Source organism: Silene latifolia, chromosome X, assembly GCF_048544455.1.
Source record: "Silene latifolia isolate original U9 population chromosome X, ASM4854445v1, whole genome shotgun sequence".
NCBI classification, from domain to species: Eukaryota; Viridiplantae; Streptophyta; class Magnoliopsida; order Caryophyllales; family Caryophyllaceae; genus Silene; species Silene latifolia.
Genome location: NC_133537.1, coordinates 89,037,842 through 89,061,699, shown reverse-complemented (window position 1 = coordinate 89,061,699; position 23,858 = coordinate 89,037,842). Strand labels below are relative to the sequence as shown.

The 23,858-nt window shown below is 37.6% G+C and overlaps 1 non-coding gene across 1 annotated transcript; it reads left to right on the top strand.

Moving 5' to 3' along the window:
* The first annotated feature begins 21,327 nt into the window (after positions 1 to 21,327).
* On the top strand, positions 21,328 to 21,433 carry LOC141624868 (small nucleolar RNA R71). The gene has a single exon (XR_012534672.1). It is a non-coding gene; the product is annotated as a small nucleolar RNA R71 (small nucleolar RNA).
* The last annotated feature ends 2,425 nt before the right edge of the window (positions 21,434 to 23,858 follow it).

The window sequence follows — 23,858 nt, the reverse complement described above, 5'->3', positions numbered from 1 at the left end:
CTCGAGCTCTCAACTAAAGCCTTGCCTGATCAAATAAGGAAATCTGCCTTTTTCCCGATAGTGACATTTCATCTACTTCTTACTTTTGTTTCTCCCTTTTTATTTGCTTCTAATTAGACTTAACTAGGCTTGATCAACCCTGGATTTTGAAGGACTTGTTGCTTAATTAAGTTTGCTATCAGCTAGCCAGATTGGCAGCTGATAGCTGGACCTTGTGAATGTCTTGGTAACATGAGCATTGGATGACCTTCCTGAGCATTGGTTAAGCCTGATTGGCCTTGGCCCGAGCTGTGGCTTTGATCAGATGAGCCATGTATGTCAGCTTCTGCTGCATCCTGCCCTGGTTGAAAAGAGCTTGACCACAAGCCTGGTTCCTCTTCATCCTTTGACTCACTATAGTATAGACTCAGATCACCAATATTTAATGTTTCATGAAAACCATACTCACCATGAAGATCAACTTTGTATGCATTTGGACCAACCCTTTCAATGATTTCTAAAGGACCCTCATCTATTGGTATTAACTTGTTCTTTCTTTTAGCTAGAAACCTTTCTTTCCTGAGGTGGATCCACACTAAGTCTCCTGGCACAAACTCTTCTTCTTCCTAAGAATCCTGGCCTGCTTCTGATAGGACTCATTGGCTTTCTCAATTTGCCTCTTGACTGCAACATGCAGCTTCAGCATCCGTTCTGCCTGTTTCTTTGCATCATAGTTCAATTCCTCCTCTAGGGACACTAGACATATCTAAGGGCATCAAAGGTTTAATCTCATATACCACCTCAAAGGGACTGTGGCCTGTTGTAGATGTTGGTGACCTATTGAATGCAAATTCAGCTTGAGACACCTTTAAATCCCAATCCTTTAGTGACTTGTTAACAATGCACCTCAAAATCCTCCCCAATATTTTGTTAGTGACCTCAGTCTGGCCATCTGTCTGTGGATGATGAGACGTACTGAACAATAATATGGTGTTGAGCAGCCTCCATAAGGTTTTCCAGAAATAACTCGTAAATTTTGCATCCTTGTCAGACACAATCGTCGTAGGAACACCATGTAGCTTGACTATCACTTTCAGATAGAATTCAGCAATGCTTGCAACATCTTTTGTTTTCTTCCAGGCTAGGAAATCAGCCATTTTGCTGAACCTGTCAACAACCACCATGATAGAATAATTGCCCCTTTGACTTCTAGGTAATGCAACAATGAAATCCATACTGACATCCTCTCATGGCTTGCTTGGCACTGGCAGTGGAGTATAAGTTCCTGTCTGAAATGAGCTCTTGGCTTGCTGAAATATTGTTGAACATCTTCTCAGTACAATCTGGAGATCTCCCATCATCTTAGGCCAATAAAATTGGTCCTGTAATATTTCTAGAGTCTTTTGAACTCCAAAATGCCCTCCCAAACCACTGGAATAAAAATCCTTTTTGCAATAAAAATATGGCTCCGTGAACCCTAGTTCCTTAAGTTTGAATTTGCCAGTTTTCGTAGAATTCTGCCTCATCCTTGTACAGTTCTTTCATAAACACAAATCCAAGGACCCCTTGTTTCATGACTCTCATCAGGGAGTGTCTCCTGGACAATGCATCAACAACAATATTCTGGTTGTCTTCCTTATATTTTCTTGAATATGTAAATGACCGCAAGAATTCAACCCACTTTGCATGCTTGTGGTCCAGTTTGTGCTGCCCCTTACATATTTCAAGCCCTCATGATCAGCGTGCAGCACAAATGGCTTGGGTTTAAGGTAGTGACTCCAATGCATAAGAGCCCTGACAAGAGCATAAAACTCCTTGTCATAGCTAGAATAGCTAAGCTTGGCTCCAATTAATTTCTCACTAAAATAAGCCACAGGTTTCCTTTTTGAATTAAAACAGCTCCAATGCCAACACCACTGACATCACATTCAACTTCAAACACACGCTTGAAATCAGACAATCTGACGACTGGTACTTCACACAACAGTTTCTTGATATTTCTGAAAGCATGTTGAGCACTCTCAGTCCACTTAAACTCTCCCTTCTTCATGCATTCAGTAATTGGAGCAGCAATCACACTGAAATTCTTGATAAATCTCCTGTAAAATGAAGCAAGGCCATGGAAGCCTTTCACTTCTGTTATGCTCTTTGGGACTGGCCAAGATTTAACTGCTTCAATTTTATCTTGGTCCACCGAAATCCCTCCCCCAAAGAAAATGTATTCCAAATATTTTAATTAAGTTGTCAGGAATGTACACTTCTCCAATTTGCCAAACAGTTTACTATCCCTCAGAATTTTGAATACATCTTCAAGGTGATTTAGATGCTCCTCTGTGGTCTTGCTATAGATTATGATATCATCAAAGTACACCACAACAAACTTCCCCAAACAAGGCCTCAACACCTCTATCATGAGTCTTATAAAGGTGCTTGGGGCATTTGACAACCTAAATGGCATGACCAACCATTCATAGAGTCCTTGCTTAGTTTTAAAGGTAGTCTTCTATTCATCACCTTCCCTGATTCTTACTTGATGATAGCCTTGCCTAAGATCAATCTTGGAGAAGATCCTGGCACCACTTAGCTCATCCAACAGGTCATCTAGCCTACGTTTAGGGAACCTGTGTTTGACTGTAATGTTTTTGATGACCCTTATATCAATACACAACTACAAGGTGATATCTTTCATAGGAACCAACAATGCTGGCACAACGCAAGGACTTAAGGATTCCCTCACAAATCCATTATCCATCAGCTCCTCAGTTTGCTTCTGCAATTCTTTGGTAGCAACAGTATCACACGTGTATAATGGTCTGTTAGGGAGTACAGATCCTAGAACAAGGTCAATCTAATGCTCAATGCCCCTCAGTGGTGGCAATCCACTTGGTAGTTCAGTAGGGAACACATCCTGGTACTATTCTAACAATGGCTTCACCTCTGTAGGAACTTGATGTCCCTCCTCTCCTAAAGTTTCTTTTGACAGCAGGATGAGAACAGGTTGTTCCTGATGTATTTCCTTAACCATTTCTACCTTAGATAGGAATAAGACCTCATTTAGCCTATCAGTCACACTAGGACTCCCATAACTCCTCTGATTAGGTGGTAGAGGAGTTAGAGTAATCTTCCTGGTACCCTACTTGAAAGAGTAGGCGTTGCTCCTTCCCTGATGCAGTGAGTTCTTGTCAAATTCCCAGGACCTGCCTAGCAACAGGTGACAAGCATCCATCGTTACCACATCACACAGGACTTCATCCTTATACACTTTCCCAATTTAAAATGGAACCAGACACTATTTGTCAACTTTGACTTCTGCTCCCTTGCTTAACCATCTCAACTTGTATGGGTTTAGGTGTTCCTAAGTACGGAAGTTAAGCTTGTCAACCATGGTACATCTGCTTCTAAAAATGAGGGACCTTTGGTCCTCTTCCAATGGTGAACGGTAAGAGTGCATTACTCTCCACAAAACCAGAGTGTGACCTGTATTAGGGTGGGCCATGATCACATTCTAGCTTGTCCCCTCCTCAGCAACTGCCTCTTCGACAATAGGGTTCTCTTGCTCATACTCAACCATTCATTCCCTTTCCTATTCTTCCACTTTCATTGCTATCATAGTCCTTTTAGAAGGACAATCCTTCTTGAAATTACCATAGCCCTAACACTGGAAGCATTTGATCTTGTTCTTAGTGGGGTTTGGGTTAGGCTTTTGGTACATGACTCCCTTTCCTTTATCAGAGGTGGGATGGGTTGCTGGTTTAAGTGTATCACCAATCCTGACACCACTATATGGTTTATACACAGGCTTAGCAGTAGGTTTATACATTGTGGGTTCGGTTTTACCCATTTTCTCAACTCTTAGTGACAGGTTAGCAAAATCATCATAAGACCGTAAGGGTTGCATCTTAACCTTAGTAGCAATGTTTTTATCCAGGCCCTCAGAAAACCTAGCAATCCTTTGCTCAAGCTTCACATTAATCTCACGCTGCAAGGTTAACTTTTCAAATTCCCTCAAATAGGTCTTAACAAGTCTCTCATCTTGTCTAAACTTTGACAGTTTAAAGAATAAATCCTGGGTATAATCCTTAGTGACAAATTTACTCATCATTTTTTTTATGTTTAGACCAAGATCTAAGAGGTTTGTTTCCTTCTCTAAGTCTTCAGTGTCTCAGATTATCAAACCATAGAGAAGCATATCCTTTCCATTTCAAGACAACAACTTTAAAAGCCTTAACATCAGTAAAACCCTTATAATCAAATACCTTCTTAATATCCTTAATCCACTCTAACAAATCATCAAGATTAAGGCTACCCGAAAACTCAAGAATTTCTACCTTTAGATGCTTGTTTGTGTGCTCAGGAATCTCCTCATCAGTTCTGTTGCTCTGATCTGAATCTGACCAGTCCTTTTGCTCATGTAGAGGTTGTCCCCTTCCTGCTCCCACAAAGAAGCCTCTACCCCTACCCCTGTCTCTCCTTGGTGGTGGCCTTCTTCTAGGATCAATATTTGGAATCCTCTCCATAATAGCATTCATAGCATTACTCATCACATTGATAATTCCTGCTAATTGATCTATCTTTGTTCAATACCAGCAAGTTTCTCTTCACTCATGGTTACTTTTTGCGTTTTTAATGTAGTTAGGGAGGATGAACTCAAAATACTCTCAACCCAAGACTGACACAAAGGTGGAATTATGTTATCACCTGACTCTGATACCAATTTTCATTGTAATACCCCAGTCAGTCAATATTTCCAGAAGGAAATTGACTGACAAGGACACAATGCAATGAACTGAGTAATTAAAAAAAATACCAAATGACGTCTATAAATCCTGAAATTTTGTGACAGATAACTTTAATATGTGAAGGGACCCTGAGCAAAGTTTCAATATTTTACCAGTACTCTAACTATTTTAATAAATTCAGCAAACTAGCCTGACAGATAATTGTCTGACTGTTTGCCTGAACCGAGTTATTTTGCAATTTTGATTGATAAAAGGATAAAACTATCACCTGAAATTTCCACAGAATGTTCGAAGAAAAATAAATATTATAGTTTAACATGTTTAATCAAAGAATTCCACAAATTAAACACAGGAATCTCAGGCTTAAACATGACAACACAACCAAGCTAATCCATAGCCAAGCACAGGATTAATCTAATTAATGCCAAAAAGAACTTTGATCAAAATAACCACGTTTAACACATGTTTATTTATCAAATCTTGACTTGAACTACAGGTTTGCACAAGTTTGAAATGGTTGAGATAAATCTCAGGTTTTCATACATTTAAAAAAAAAAGTCCGCCTCTTACAATTGTGACAAGGGACCTTATATAGGCCTTGTCTTGATGCAATTTGAGTACAAGTTTTGATCCAAGGGCTATCAGTCCATCTAAGGATTACACAACATAAAGATAATATTTTACATTGGAGTCAACTAATGGAAAAGCAAAAGCAATAGGTAAAACAGCAGGGTAATAGCAGGTGACAGTTATCCTTGGCTTGTTCTGGTGCATGCATTTTGTTTGTTGTTCTTAGAGGTCCCATGGCTCCTAGTTGTTCTTTGTTGCTTAGCAAAGATGCCATATGATTCTGGCATAAGGTCCATTTGCCTCGAGCTCTCAACTAAAGCCTTGCCTGATCAAATACGGAAATCTGCCTTTTTCCTTATAGTGACATTTCATCTACTTCTTGCTTTTGTTTCTCCCTTTTTATTTGCTGCTAATTAGACTTAACTAAGCTTTATCAACCCTGAATTTTGAAGGACTTATTGCTTAATTAAGATTGCTATCAGCTAGCTAGATTGGCAACTGATCGCTGGACCTTGTGAATCTCTTAGTAACCTGAGGATTGGATGAGCCTGCTTGAGCACTAATTGAGAGCCTGATTGGCTTTGGCCTGAGCTGTGGTTTTGATCAGATGAGTCTTGTATGTCAGCTCTTGCTGCATAAGCTACTTCACAAAACCTCTCCTTCTCTTTTATTTTCAACAATTTCAATTTCATGCTTCTTTCTTTTTCATTTTCTCTTCTTTTTCCAATTTTTTTTTTCATCTTTCAATTTTTCATCTTTTTGTCTTTCAATTCTCCTTTTTTTCAGCCCATTTTTTCAACCTCTCATTTTTTTCACACCTTCCTTCAAATTCAAGAACCAACAGGAATCAGTAATTCCGCCCAACCAGCAAGCTCACAATGACACAAAATGAACAATATCCCAATTGAGCACCCAAACACAAATGATAAAGCTACTAACTCAAAAAACTAGGCAAGTTTTTAAAAGTAGCTAGATATGAGGCAATGTGTATAAGGGGTGAAAATGAACAACAAAGTCAAAGTGAATGGCTTCAAATGCTTAGCAAATAATAAATGTAATGCTCATAAGAAGTGGAATAAAGACCATACTTGTGCGTTTTAATGTAACACACACCACAAGGAGACCTACACACACCTAAGTGAGACCGGGTATTGATGCATCGGTCTAAGGAGGCTCTACCTTCCAATTTTTATAGATTTCCAAAGTCAAGATCACGCCTACTAGGTCCAATTTCCATCTCCCACCCACTATGTCAAGACATCCCCATGCATGCAAATCTCATCGATAAGCGTGAAATATTAGCTACAATGGGATAAGCAAAGATAGATATCAATAGGCATAAGTGAGGGCAAGCACCACAAAGTAACATGAAAGCACAAATTTTTTAAATTTTTTATTTTTTTTTTCAACTAAATTACATGCAAACTAGACTAACATGCTCTAACAAGATGCAAATCCCTCCCCAAAGCTAGACATCACCTTGTCCCTAATGTGCGCAACAAGAAACAACTATCAAACCGTAGAAACGGTAGTCAACACATAATCCAGCAAGGGAACAATATGTTTAATGGGGAAAGGGAACTAAAAACTAAATGCAAATAAAGGAAAGCTTACTAAACGAACTAGCCCACCCCCCCCCCCAAGCTAGTATGTACATAGGGGTATCATCAACTGCATCATCATCAAGAAAAGGGCCACCAGCCATAGCCCAACTCATCATTAGGTGCTTGATCACCTCCGGATCTCGACGCACCAACAAAGGAACTACCTCTAGCTTGGTAGTTATTAGCATACCCATAAATGCTCCGGCCTCCACTTGAATCACCACCATAGCCTCCAAAACCTTCTACACCATAGTCCGAACCATAGTAATCCGAACTAGGCTCATATGTACATGCATCATGACCAGAAGAAGCACCAAAACAACCCGAGGGCCAATTATAAAATTATGGGTGAGGGCCCTCGGGTGGGATTACACCTTGTCTAGCATAGTGATCATAAATGGGGTGCAAAACAAGTCTTTGATTTGTTTGAATGCTATTGATATTGATGTTCATACCCCTCATCATCTCTAACATTTCTTCATAAGCGAAACTTTGTGCCGCTCTAGATGATTGACATGTCTCCCCACGACGAGTATAGGTTACAACTGTAGGTGGCACAATAGGGGTATCTTCTCCTAGAGGCAAGAAGTAAGTGGGTTTCACAAAAGGCTTCTACCCACCCATGTATGGGGGCTTTGCTTAATCACGGGGAGAGTAGAGATATCATCGGGAAACTGGATGGAGTCACGGTTGCCAATTCTCCAAATCATGTGGGGGTGAGAGCTCCTAAACCATTGTAACAAGGCAAAATAATCATAACAAAGTCCGACCCCCGCATCGGTAGGGGGAAGCAATGGTCTAAGACGGGTGATCTCTTGGTTAAACTGTCAAACGGATTGAGCAATTCAACTCACCAACCCTACCAAAACAATGAAACTAGTCTTCTCATTACGTTGTTTGGTCAATTGAAGGAAAAAATAGTAAGGGACATTAATTCCCCAAGGTTCATCACCATTAACATTAAAAAAGGAACCCAATATCTCAACCTCGGTCGTTCTCACCGAATGTGGTTCCTTTCTACACAAGAATGTCCAACCCTTAAAGCGTTGCCAAATTCAGAAGGCGGGGTTGTCAATGTAATGGTGCGGCATATGGTTCCAATTAGAAATCAGGTGTTGGGAAATACCATTCCAAGTGCTCAAGCGGTTGTAAAATTCGGGTGAGTCATCATGTAAGTTCTCATGCTTTAGGCCAAATATCTCCGCAAAAGCATCCAAGGTCAAGCGATAGTCGCGATTAAACAACCGGAAACTTACACCAAAGACAAATTCCTTCTTTTTAGATTTATGAAATTCAAAAGAGCTATGGAATTCAAGTGTGAGTTGAGGGAAAGTTTTATAGCTCATGGTATATGCATAACTCATTACCATATCTTTGAAGAATTTCATTACATACTTCTCAATGCCAATACTACGCAAAGACTCACGATTAATGAACATTGTAGCTTTCATACCTTTGCTCCTAAGGAGGACCCAATTTTACCATTGCTTTTGAGAAGCAAATTCAACATCCGGAAAGTTGGGATCTGGAGGACCACTAGTGATGGGTGATTCTGGACCTTCTTGCATTTTTTCAACTTCTTCATCTTCACTAAGCTCCTCTTGAACCCTCCTTGCTCTCTTGCTTGGTGGCCTAGAACTTGAACGCTTCTTAGGTGCCATGTTAATTTCTGAAAAATTCAAGAAATTAATTTAAGACAAGCAATTTGTAATCAAATCTCAAGCAATAGAATGAAATAAGTGTTAATTTCACCCTATAAACAATCAATACACACTATAAAACCAATTTTAATCCAAATAATGTATTTTCAAAAACCCCCCAAATTGGGATCTAGGATTTGAAGAATTGGATATAATGACTACAAAATGAGTAAAATCAAGAGATTAAGCATGAAAAGTTACTTGAGTGATCTTCTAGGATGAGCAACTGGTGATTTGTGATGATTAAGAGTAATTTGAAGCAAGACAAATGAAGTAGAGAGAAAGAGTAGAGTAGGAATACCATCGAAAAGATAAATGAGCATGAGGGAAGTATCGTGTTTAAGAAATAAACACGGGTAACTACGAAACCACGTCCTCGATCGGGGACATAACCCCGACCCCCGAGGAAGCGAGTTTCTTCGGATTTCTTCAATTTTCTATTTTCCTTTGTTGCTCAAATTAATTTGGCTACGTCCCCTTTTGGGGATACGTCCCCGACAACATGGGGATGGTTGCCAAGTCCTCAAATGACTCATTTCTCTTCTTATTTCACCTACAAATCACAATTCAAAAACCAACTACACTAAAATTGTCGCTAATTCTACGAAAGCAATAAATTGTTAAAACTTACAACTTAAAAACACGGGTTGCCTCCCGAGAAGCGTTGATTTTAGGTGCCGCACGACGTAATGAAGCTTGAGAAAATTAATTCTTCAAAGACGGAGGTTCCAAGAAGACCTCCTCCACAACTGCGGCGATAGCATTCTTATGATACAACATCAAACGATGGCCATTAACTTTGAATTTCTCTCCACTAGGTTTTATCAATTCAATGGAGCTAAGCTTGTTGACATTAATGACGGTATAAGGACCGGACTGTTAGAAATCTTTATCTCATATTTTAACATATTCATATATGTGAAGATTTAATTTAGTCATAAAATTAAACATTGATCTTATGCATGCAAACAATAATAAAAGGAAGAAATCGTCAACCCTTACATTGATTATTTCGGATTATTGGGCACAAGTAAGATCTCCTTCTTACTTGTTCTTGAGCACTCCAAAATGGAAGAACAAGGATTCAAGTGTAGAATCCCTCCCAAGGATTAATACCCAAGGTAAACTCTTAAAAAAATTAATATTATTATTACTAGAACAATATTTATTTAAATAACAATGACCCAAAAATATTTATTTTGGTTCTCTTAATTCGGCTAAGAGGAGGAAGAAAAGGGAAGATATTTATCTCTCTCTAAAACTCTTATTTTAGATGTATGAAAAATGAATGAATGAATATTTTTTTCACACGAGTAGTCTATATGCAAAATAAGACAAAAACCCTTTGCATTGAGGGTGGAAAAACCGGGTATGGGAGGGAGTAAAAGACCAATGCATGAGCCTCTATTCTTCCCAAGAAAGAACTAGGCTTGCATGGCTAAAAGACTAGGTCATAATTGTGTTTTCCATTAAAAATAATTAACACAAAAATGAGCCTAATAACCCTCCTTTTTTTCGGCACATTTAGGTGTAAAATAGAGAATCCATTTTACACATTATTTTGTCAATATGTCACTAGTAACATGTATCATGACATTAGGTATATAAAATGTATTTTAAACAATTAAAAATCAACATATTAATAAAATATGTCACTTATAAAGTTAACCTAGTAATTCATAATTACTTGTACCGAAATGAGTTCTCGAGTCATAAATTACAACATTCTGTATTTATAATAATCAATTCATTCTGTTTTAATTGTTTCCGTAAACAAAATTTCATCTAAGCAATAAAACAATTCGATTACTTAGACCGTATCTTATTTAATTAAATTATAATGAGATACGTAAATATTACTTCCAAAATCGTCCGTCAATTTTAAATAATTTAATTAACCCGTATCGTCACACGATCAATTAAATAATCAATTAAGAGTGTTACCCTTTAGGTATGACCTAAGGGGATCAACTGATCACCACCGTCGCACGACAGTAATGTCAAACTCTAGTCAGCCAATCATTACCGATATGTGTGGACCAGTTGACAGTAAAATATTACTTCCCAATTGTATTCTTTAAAATGAGATTTAAACATTTGATCATCATGATCAACAGTTGTGATAGCATTATTGTCGGAGGACACATATTCCAATAATCTCCCACTTGTCCTCGACAAGTGTGCGTCACCAATTCTCTTGTCCTATTACTATCTCTCACTCAATGCAATGTGTCTTTCGGGTTGTACTTGCAAGTGATCATATCGAGAGTGGTTTCCTCGATCTGGAGAATAACTGATTGACTGGATTTATCCACCATGGATACATTCCGAGCGTGGCCACGCATTTCCAGTTCATTACTCCTCGAGTGGCCCTGAGATATTGTTATAACCCTGACTAGGGGTGGACAATTCATATTGCACTTATTCCCTTCGACTAGCCACAGCCATCATAACCCAAAATATGCCCATTTCACCCCATTTACGAAGGTCATAGTAACACAAATCAAAGTTAATCTGAAACTGTGCCATCATAGGCGAACTGTCTTTAGTCAAAAGAATCGACTCATTAGAATACTATAGTAGCTCTCGCCACGACCAGGCTATATGAATTTGCCAGAACTCTATAAGCGGTCATAAGGCCCGACAAAGTGTTCCTAACAGTCTGCCTATGTGATCGACTAGTCATCTCACATGACTGTATGGCACTTGAACTTGCCATCAATCGCATCACACTCTAGTCACTTCGAGACGTCACCTCATACAAGTGACTATGGGAAAATACTATGTTAATCCGTGTTCACTTTAACGGGGTTCAATTGTCACTACAACCCGTTTGGATGTAACAATGTATAAATAAAAGATAAAAGACAAATGTGATTATGAACATGAACAAAACAACACTTTTATTTCATTTCAAAATCTAACAAAAACTTGGTACACGTTTAAGTCCCATGGACGTAACATGTCCATCATGCTTGGCCTGCGATAAAGGTTTGGTGAGCGGATCGGCTATGTTGTCATCCGTCCCAACCTTACATATCGCAATTTCCTTTCTTTCAATGAAATCTCTAATTACATGATATTTTCTAAGTACATGTCTAGATCTATTACTAGACTTAGGCTCTTTAGCTTGGAAGATCGTCCCACTATTATCACAATAGAGAGTGATGGGATCATTGGCGGTAGGTACTACTCTTAGACCTTCCGTGAATTGCCTGATCCATACAGCTTCCTTGGCAGCTTGTGATGCTGCAATGTACTCAGCCTCCGTTGTTGAATCCATGATCACGGCTTCCGGAAGCTTCTCCAAACAGACGGCACCACCATTGAGCATGAAAACGAAACCAGCTTGTGATTTCATGTCATCTCTATCCGTTTGAAAACTTGAGTCCGTGTAACCATTAACACGGAGCTCGGTGTCTCCTCCAAACACTAAGATAGAATCCTTAGTCCTTCTCAAGTACTTAAGGATGTTCTTGACGGCTATCCAGTGACTCTCACATGGATTTCCTTGATATCTACTCGTCATGCTCAAGGCATACGAGATATCAGGACGTGTGCATATCATGGCGTACATGATTGATCCAACAGCGTAAGCATAAGGGGTCATCTTCATGTGTTCAACATCTTGGGGTTCGGAGGGAGATTGAGACTTGCTCAATATTGTCCCAGTTAAGATTTCAAAAAAAAAAAAATATTGTCCCAGTTACCATAGGTACCAATCCCCTTTTAGATTTGTCCATGCTGAACCGTCAAAGAATCTTATCAACATAAGACTCTTGACTTAGTGCCAATATCCTTTTGGATCTATCTCTATGGATCCGGATACCTAATATGCGTTGTGCTTCTCCTAAATCCTTCATTTGGAAGTGGTTACCTAATCACTTCTTAACAGAAGACAACATTGAAATGTCATTTCCAATGAGTAGCATGTCATCGACATACAAGATTAGGAACACAACATTGCTCCCACTGAATTTCATGTATAAACATGGTTCCTCAACACTTCGAGTGAAACCATTCTCTTTTATCACATGATCAAATCGATGATTCCAACTTCTATATGCTTGCTTAAGATCATAAATGGATCTCTTAAGCTTGCACACTTTGTTAGGATTTTCAGAATCAACAAAACCTTCGGGTTGTATCATGTACACCTCCTCTTCTAAATGCCCATTTAGAAAAGCGGTTTTGACATCCATTTACCATATTTCATAATCGTGAAATGCGGCGATCGCTAACAAAATCCGTATGGATCTTAGCATCGCTACGGGGGCGAAGGTCTCATCATAATGGAGACCTTGGACTTGCGTAAATCCTTTTGCCACTAGCCTAGTTTTGTAGACATCATCATGTCCTTCTATGCCATTCTTGATTTTGAAAATCCATTTGCATTGAAGAGGTCTTGCCCCTTTAGGCAAATCTACCAAGTTCCAGACTTGGTTTTCATGCATAGAATCCATTTCGGACTTCATGGCTTCAAGCCATAAGGAGGAATTTGGACTAGAGATTGCGGCTTTGTAGGTGGCGGGCTCGTCACTTTCTATAAGCAACACATCGAGTGTTCCATCTTCTTCGATAAGTCCCACATATCGATCGGGATGGCGAATAACTCGGCCCGTTCTTCTAAGAGGAGGAGGGACAACCGTGCTAGATAACGAAGGAACATCTTGTTGCGTCTCTACCTCGGTTTGTGGCTCTTGAACTTCATCAAGTTCAAAATTTCTCCCACTTTGTCTCTTAGAAATAAACTGACTTTCTAAGAAGACAGCCTCGGAAGACACAAACACTTTGTTTTCTTGAGGTTTGTAGAAGTAGTAACCTCGAGAGGTCAAAGGGTAACCTACAAAGATACATTTTTTGGATCTTGGGGCAAGCTTATTGTCGGTCTTTGCCTTGACGTAAGCGTCACATCCCCAAATTTTCATGTAGGATAGATTAGGAACTCTTCCTTTCCACATTTCAAATGGCGTCTTTTCGGTGGCCTTAGTGGGACTATTATTCAAAGATAGAATTGCAGTTTGGATTGCAAATCCCCAAAACGAGTTCGGTAACTCGGTTTGACTCATCATGGATCGAACTATATCAAGTAGGGTTCGATTTCTCCTTTCGGCAACACCATTGAGTTGCGGCGTTCCGGGTGGAGAAAGTTCTGATATAATACCACAACCTTTCAAGTGTGAATCGAATTCAAGGCTAAGATATTCTCCACCACGATCGGATCGTAGTGTCTTAATCTTTTTGTTCAATTGGTTCTCTACTTCGTTTTGAAATTCCTTGAATTTCTCAAACGCTTCACTTTTATGCTTCATTAAATAAATATACCCATATCTACTCAAGTCGTCGGTGAAGGTTAGGAAGTAGTCATAATTTCCACGAGCGGTGATACTCATTGGTCCACACACATCGGTATGTATGAGTCCCAATAGTTCACTTGCTCGTGTCCCTTTACCACTAAAAGGATTACAAGTCATTTTGCCAAGTAGGCAATATTCGCATGTACCATATGATTGATAATAAAATGGTGTAATCACATTACTTGAAATTAATCTTTTGATGCGATTCTCGTTTATGTGACCTAATCGACAATGCCAAATGAACGATTCACTTGGGTCACTTGATTTGAGTTTCTTTGATTGAATGTTATAGATATCATTAGTCGGATTTGAGGTTTCTAAAATGTAAATGCCATTAATGGAAGAAGCTTGGCCTATAACCAAGTCGTTCCTTGAAATAGTACATCGATTGTTCTTAATGACAAAACAAAAACCGTCCATGTCTAACATAGCGATAGAAATAATGTTTTTAGAGAGTGTAGGCACATAAAAACAATTATGTAAATACAACTCAAATCCATTAGGCAAAGCTAATACATAAGTTCCTTTGGATTCGGCCGCTACTCGAGCTCCATTTCCAAGGCGTAGATCCAAATCTCCTTTGCTAAGCCTGTTCACGTCTATTAAACCCTGTAAATGATTACAAAGGTGATAACCACAACCGGTATCCAGTACCCATGTCTTAGTGGAAGTATAATTTATATCAATAACATAAATTTCCTTAGGAATTTTACCTTTTGGAACGATAATTCCATCCCTTATATTTCGCAAATATACGGGACAATTCCTAAGCCAATGTCCCATGCCATAGCAATAATGGCACTCATCATCAACTTGCTTGAAGTTTTTCACTTTCTTTCCCTTCTTCTTGAACTTTTTGACCTTTGAAGCAAGAACTTGATTGCTTGAGCTCCCACTAGTTTTGGCATCTTTATCTTCCAGAGACAAAGATCCTAAAGATTATATGAGGCGGTCTTCCTGAGACGGGCTCACACGAAATCTAGTAGTAGTAGGTGGTCTAGTAGAAGTGATGAATTTAAGGTTTCCATCCGAACCTATCCCAAAATGAAGTTCTCTAGTAGTGTCGAAATCATTGTTGGAGCAAACGTCGTCAAAAACATTGTGGTATGACTCAATAGTTATTGGTGCGGTAGCGTTTGATGGATTCATTGTAATGAACTACAAGTATGAAGGAAAAGGAAATATTAACATCTGTCTTTTTAAATCATACTTGTAAATAAATTAACAAGTTATGAGCATTTATATAGTGACCTCTACCCAACTATTATAAATGATTCCGAGATCCAAATTCATATTAACTTGGGCACGGGGTAGCCGATGAAACCCTTATCAATATAACTCGGTGGACTAACTCTTTAATCGATTCTACTTTTAGAACTCTCGGTTGATAAAATTACTCTAATATTTATCTATAGCCCAAAACACATCCGACAAGGGCACGGGGTAGCCGATGAAACCCTTATCAAAAACTTTTGTTGAGTTCAATCCAAATTTCGAATAAATGTGTCCATGATCCAAACCCATATTAACTTGGGCACGGGGTAGCCGATGAAACCCTCATCAATATGAATTCGGTGGTTAGACATTTATCACCCACTTCCCCTACGTAACAAGGTTTGTACCCCGGGGTGGCCGAGTGCACTCCCTCGCGAAATAGGTTTTCATGGTTTTTACTATTTGGTAAGGTTATGTCTCAATTGATTATTTTAGCGAGAGGTCATGTCAATTTATTATCTATCACGTTTTAAGTGAACTAAAGCGGTGAACTACGATAATTGTAATTGACACGGTCGATAAACTCGATTAAAAGATGATGCATGTTTTAGTTATGGCGATTTAGCGATGCATGCAACATATAAATAAAATGCAAAACATAAAATAAATCCTAATATGGCCTTCCTAAAATAGAAAATCTAATTAACTATTACATATTCGGAAACCAACTCCATTGGTCCCTTGAACTTCGGTTATGGCACGTATCTCGAGGTAACACCGTCTTTATGTATCGCCTTCTTGAGTGACACCGTCTTCAAGGAACTCCGAAATAAATAAATTACATAACAAATTACATAATTTCCTATTATACATTCGTAATTAAAATAAAATAAATCTATTAAATTACAAAACGGTGATACGAGATCACAATAAATTACAACCGAATCGATATTCCCATACATTTCGGGTAATACCAATTAAAAACTAAGGCCATACTAAGTAAAATTATATAATTCAAAATTACATAAAATAAAATTATGACAATCATAAATAAAATGCAACATTATAATATGTATGAACATGCCCAATTTTATGCTAAATCGCCTTTAAGGAGCCAATATCGTATATTTAACGGTTTTTACGGATTTGCGTGATTCAACCTTTTAAAATCACAATAAATTACATAAATTCATATTTATGCACAAGTTAATTACCCTAACCTCTTAGGACTTAAAATTAGTCTCCACTAACTATTTGACTATAATTAACTCACATTTCTTAAAATTGTTCATTAATGGACCCAAAATTACAATAAAATGTTATAAACTTCAAATAAATCACAAAAATTTTGAAATAAATCCAAAATTTGAAATTTGAACTCATGAACATTCTGGAAAAATACCATGACACTCATAATGTTCAAAAACTTAGGTTAAAAACTTTCGAATTTTATCGGGAAAAACAATGTTGCGGTTTACCGGATTTAACAATTATAATCATAAAAACATGAGAAAAATTATATTCTTCAACTTTCCAATTTTAGATCTGAAAAATATAATAAAATGCAATATGTGACGTTTTTCCTTGGTCATGAAGTATGTCTTAGCAATTATTCACTAATTAAGTCACTATTTATGCTATTTTTCATCAAAAATTCATAAATCATGCATAAAGACTTCATTATAGCCTATAATTTTACACACATCTTGTAAAATTGCATGTGACAACATACTAAATTTATATGACCAGATTCGAAATATTTCTCATATTAACCTATTTTTCATTTAAAATCGATTTTTATCATGAAAAATCTATATTTCGAGCATAAGAACTCCAAAAATTATTAAAATTTACAGGTCATCTAAAAATAATATATGTGAAAATATATAAAAAAAAAACCACTGTAAAATTCGAAGTTTAGCTAATTTTAGTCCGAAAATGACATTTTAATCATAAAATCACATTTTTAATGCCATTATTATATAAGATGAACAATAAAAATCCATAAATTAACCAAAATATCCTAAATACATTTTAGGATCAGAAACTTTAACATGCATAATTTATTTCGTGATATATCATAATAACACAAATTTACAAGTTTTATAAGTTAATCGTATAACTCGGAAAAACTATAACCGATTTGCATGCAAACAACCAAGGCTCATGATACCGCTTGTTAGAAATCTTTATCTCATATTTTAACATATTCATATATGTGAAGATTTAATTTAGTCATAAAATTAAACATTGATCTTATGCATGCAAACAATAATAAAAGAAAGAAATCATCAACCCTTACATTGATTATTTCGGATTATTGGGCACAAGTAAGATCTCCTTCTTACTTGTTCTTGAGCACTCCAAAATGGAAGAACAAGGATTCAAGTGTAGAATCCCTCCCAAGGATTAATACCCAAGGTAAACTCTTAACAAAATTAATATTATTATTACTAGAACAATATTAATTTAAATAAAAATGACCCAAAAATATTTATTTTGGTTCTCTTAAGTCGGCTAAGAGGAGGAAGAAAAGGGTTGATTTTTATCTCTCTCTAAAACTCTTATTTTAGATGTATGAAAAATGAATGAATGAATATTGTTTTCATAAGAGTAGTCTATATGCAAAATAAGACAAAAACCCTTTGCATGGAGGGTGGAAAAACCGGGTATGGGAGGGAGTAAAAGACCAATGCATGAGCCTCTATTCTTCCCAAGAAAGAACTAGGCTTGCATGGCTAAAAGACTGGGTCATAATTGTGTTTTCCATTAAAAATAATTAACACAAAAATGAGCCTAATAAACCTCCTTTTTTTCGGCACATTTAGGTGTAAAATGGAGAATCCACTTTACACATTATTTTGTCAATATGTCACTAGTAACATGTATCATGACATTAGGTATATAAAATGTATTTTTAACAATTAAAAATCAACATATTAATAAAATATGTCACTTATAAAGTTAACCTAGTAATTCATAATTACTTGTACCGAAATGAGTTCCCGAGTCATAAATTACAACATTCTGTATTTATAATAATCAATTCATTCTGTTTCAATTGTTTCCGTAAACAAAATTTCATCTAAGCAATAAAACAATTCGATTACTTAGACCGTATCTTATTTAATTAAATTATAATGAGATACGTAAATATTACTTCCAAAATCGTCCGTCAATTTTAAGTAATTTAATTAACCCGTATCGTCACACGATCAATTAAATAATCAATTAAGAGTGTTACCCTTTAGGTATGACCTAAGGGGATCAATTGATCACCACCGTCGCACGACAGTAATGTCAAACTCTAGTCAGCCAATCATTACCGATATGTGTGGACCAGTTGACAGTAAAATATTACTTCCCAATTGTATTCTTTAAAATGAGATTTAAACATGTGATCATCATGATCAACAGTTGTGATCGCATTATTGTCGGAGGACACATATTCCAACACGGACCACTTTGATCTAAGCTTTCCCGAAAAAATCTTCATTCGGGAATTGAACAAGAGCACTTTATCACCGATTTCAAAGTCCTTTGTGAGTATCTTATTATCATGCCACCGCTTCTTCCTTATAGAGACGGGAACTTTCATTGACCTACAAATGAAATTCATCAAGTTCATTAAGTTGCAATAACCTTTTATCACCACATAAAGTAGCATCAAAATGAAGCTCCAGGGTTGCCCAAAAAGCTTTTTGCTCCATCTCTACCGGCAAATGACGAGCTTTCCCATACACCAACCTATATGGTGAGGTGCCAATAGGTGTGTTAAAAGTGGTCCTATATGCCCACAAGGTGTCATCTAGCTTCATGCTCCAATCCTTTCCTGACATGGTAAGAGCTTTCTCAAGAATGGACTTGATTTCACAATTCGGTACTTGGACTTGGCCACTTGTTTGAGGATGTAAGGCCAAATATCTTCTATGGAAAACTCCATACTTAGCAAGCAATGAATCAACTTATTTTTCACCAAAGTATGTGCCACGATCACTACTCACCGCTCTAGGAACACCAAAGCGAGGAAATATGATCTTTTTGAACAATTTTATAACATGGCGAGCATCATTAGTTAGAGTAGCAATTGCCTCTACCCATTTAGACATATAATCAAGGTCGACCAATATGTAGCGATTACCCTTTGATGAAGGAAAAGGGCCTTTGTAATCGATACCCCACACATCAAAAATTCCAACTTCAGGTATCCCGGTTTAAGGCATATCACGCCTTCTTGAAATAGAGCCTGTTCTTTGGTAAGCATCACATGCCATCACAAATTTCTTGGCATATTGGAACATAGTAGGCCAATAGAACCCAGATTGGAATCTTAGCAACGGTCTTAGATGGTCCATGATGACCACAATAAGCAGAACAATGACAACTTTCTAGCACACCTTTCTAGCACACCTTTCACATCCCAACTTTCTAACAATGCTTGAATAAATTAGGATCATCTTAAAGATAGAACTTGGCATCATGCATGAACTTCTTTCTTTGTTTATATAAAAGGTTTGGTAGTAACCCGTGACCAATAAGATAGTTGGCTATATCGGCATACCATGGTGTATTTTCATCCACCATCATCAAGGAATCATATGCAAAAGAGTCATCAATTAGAATATGAATACTTCCATCATCAAACCTCAAATGGGAGAGGTGATCGGCAATAATATTTTTAGCCCCTTTCTTGTCACGAATCTCAAGATCAAATTCTTGCCAGAGCAAGATTTATCGAATAAGCCTTGGCTTTGCCTCCTTCTTTGAAATTAGATGCTTTAAGGCGGCATGATCGGAGTGGACAATGACTTTGGACCCAATCAAATAAGACAAGAATTGTCTAAGGCATAGACAATAGCTAGAAGCTCCTTCTCGGTAGTGGCATAGTTGATTTGAGCTTCATCTAATGTTTTGCTCACATAGTAGATTGCATTGAGCACATTGTCTTTCCTTCGTCCAAGAACGGTACCTACCGCATAGTCACTTGCATCGCACATCAATTCAAAGGGCAAGGTCCAATCCGGTGATTGGATTATAGGTATGGAGATCAAAGCCTTCTTAATCCGGTTAAATGACTCACGAAAAGAATTAGTAAACACAAATGAAGCATCCTTTAAAAGGAGCCCGGTAAGGGGCTTAACAATTTTGGAAAAATCCTTAATAAAGCGGCGATAAACCCCCGTATGGCCTAAAAAGCTCCTTACACCTTTAACATTCACGGGAGGGGGGAGTTGTTCAATCACTTGGACCAAAGCACGGTCCACTTCAATACCTCTTTCTGGAACATACCAAATTGAGTCTCCTTTTGAGGTTTTGCCAATTTATGGGGGAAAGGCACTTGAATCTTTTTCGGCACTTTGACTTGATCATATTTATTTGGAAGAGCATCCTCCACATCTTCCACCACTATTGGCTTATCAAATTTCTTTGAAACATCACCACCTTTCTTTATTCATCAACCTTGTTGAGCATTCGAGGTAGGAAGTTGAGCTATTTGGGTTTCGAGCATTTTGATAGCCGGATCCCCAGCTTGATCGCTCTTTTGAATGTGGGTGGCCATGTTCTTTTGTGTCTCAACCACTTGCATCATCAAAGCCTAAATATTACTCATTCCTTGATTGTTTTTTTGGTAACTTGATGTTTGACCTTGAGCTTGTTGAGTTTGGAAAGGTTGTTGATATCCTTGTTGGAAATTTTGTTGAAATGGAGGTCTTTGACCTTGATTCTGAAAACCCAGTGGAGGGACTTGAGCTTGTCTTTGTTGTTGTGGCACATTTGGGATTAGATGTTGTGGATTTAGCACATTGGTGCTCCTGTAGGACATATTTGGATGGTACTACATACTATCATTGTAGGTATTTGGCTTGTAAAATTTACTTGTTCATAAGATTGCGACAAACTTGCTCGACGATTGTCAACTTCTTGTTGGAGAAAAGCCACTTGAGATTTTAAAAGAAAAATACTTGGATCCTCTTCCTTGGCCTTCAATGGGATGTTACGAGAGTTGGCATATTGGGAATCATGGACCGCCATGGATTCAATAGTGGCATGAGAAAGTTCTGTATCAATTTGGTCGGACCTTCCATTGTTAGCGGAGTCCAAAACTCGGCGAGACTCGGCATAACAACCACTGTAGAATGTAATGGCAAGGAAACATATATCTAACCCATGATGAGGGCATTGTCTATGAAATTCTTTATATCTCTCCTATGCCTCATGCAAGCTTTTATTACCATTTTGACGGAATCCCGTTATTTGGCTCCTCAATTGTTGGGTCTTTTCCGGTGGAAAATACTTTTGATAGAATGCTAGAGCCAACGAATCCCAATCGGTAAACTCCATTGTGGGCTTGTCAAGGCTATTGTATCCACAATAATCTCCCTTATTTGAGCTTGTGTAACCCCCGGTTGCCTTATCATTGAGCAATAGTCACAAAAAATTTGAATGCGCATATTGGGGTCTTCGAACGGACCTCCACCAAATTTCTTTCTCTCCACAAGGCTAATAAAGGTCGGCTTGATCTCAAAATCTTCCGCTCCAATTTGGGTAGTGACATTACCCGTAGGAAGCATTGCCGCGATGGGCTTAGAATGATCGGATAAACAAACCATCTTCTTGGTTGTTCGTTGGGAACTAGAAGCCTCTTCTTCCTCAAGCGCTTGGAGATCTTTTATGTAAGATTTTCAGACACTTTCAAGATCTACAAGAGATACAGCTTCAGAAATTTCCTTGAGGAAACGTAGTCTCCTAAGAAACGTTTTCTCGGGCTCGGGATCAACGGGAAGTAGTTCACCGATTCGAGGGGACCTGGGCATAAGACAACAACCTAGAGAAGATCGTAAATAGCGGTCTCAAGGAAAAAGTGTTGACAAGGGTAAAGTCGTGTCCCCTAAATTAAAGTAAACCCAATAAACTACTAACTAATAGTCAGCAGTAAGTAAGGTATTGAATCAACAGGGAGGCGGTAATAATCTATTTGCTAGTTCTTTAGTCTTGAAGGTTTGATTTGTTGATTTCTATAACTAATTGTAATAAAGTAAATAAGATGAATTCAATAATATTAAAAGGTCTAGGGATTGGGTCTACTAGGTCAGTTATCCGGGGGTTTGATTTAACTAGTCAAAAGAGAAATTAAGTTGTTTAAGGTCATATGATTGGTCGACTCTATATGCTCTTTAGATCTAAACTTAACATGTGGTCGCCATAATTAAGTTGGTCTATTCAATTGTCGCAGCCTATATTTTCCCCGATCGGTGATAATCCTAATTTTTAAGACTAATTACCTTATCTTGGCCAGTAATTAATCAATTAGCTTCAGGACAACAATTGAACAACTAAAAGCCGTTTAACAACTAACTCATTAATTAAACCCCCTTCTAACAACCTAGATCCCCTTTCACCCTAGATTAATAAATTAGCTACTCATATTAAAAAGAAGTAAAACAACAAGTTGAATAGATAGTATAATTAAAAGCATGGAAAAGATGAACAAGAAAGCAATTGTAAAACTAGAACTTGAATTAATAAATAATGAGGAAAGATTAACAAGTACCGTAAATAGAGTACGAAGATCCGAAAGCAATAAAGTGGCCAAACTAAACTAAACTAATCTAAGAGTTTTCTAGGTGATTTTGAGGTAAATAAGGCGTCAAATAATAATAGGGCACAAATTTCCTATTTATATTAAGCATAAACCGACTTTAAGAAGTTTCGCGGAAATTGCACAAAAACGCTGGACACTTGATCTAGTGTTGTGACACTCGATCGAGTACTGTTCATCACGACTCGATCTAGTGCCAGAACTCTCGATCTAGTGTCCTCAGTTTCCAGTTTATTATTCTTCTTGCTTTCTCTTCTTCCCTTCTTCATTCTCCTTGATTCTTGTGCCATTCTTACTTCTTCTTTCCGTCTTGGCGACTCCGCGGTGCTCCATATTAATCATTTGTTCCATGAATGCATTCAATCTGCATTAAAACACCAAAAGGCAGAAGTATCGACATTCTAATATAAACGGCATATAAACAACATGTTATAGCACAAAACCGTCTCAAAAGTAACTAAGGGGAGGCATATAAATGTATATAAATATGACTCATCAAGTATTTCTTAAGACAAAGAAAAACATGATAAAATTCAACTAATCACAAAGCGACAAAATCGTGCTTCCGGTAACGGCGCCAAAATTTGATAGGCTTATTGCGTACCTAACAAAGATACCCTAGGCTTAGCTAACAAACAAATGTAGTTAGAGAAGTTGGGGTCGATCTCAGGGAGACGGTAGATGCAATATGACAAGCTATGAGTAGAATTCTATCAAGGTCGGTCACGATTGGGTATTGGTTTGGTTGTTTAAGATAGAAGCCATAACGAAATTAAGATGTAAACAATGATGACAAAAGATCTAGGAGGAATGGGGTTACACATGTATAGATTTGCATGAAACGATGTCAAATTAGATGAACGTAAAAATCAACTGTTGTTTAGGTTATTAGCAATTTCCTCTCGGCATATTCCCCAACCATAGATCGATTACTAACGAGCTCTCGCACAAATTAGATCGAAATACTAAAACATGCTTTGCCCATTTCAATTCCCGACCTTTCGCTCTTAGGAAAAGAATAACAAATTAATCAACGATTATGGCCAACAATCAAAGATTAACAATACGAAACAAGCATGTATTATAAACAACAA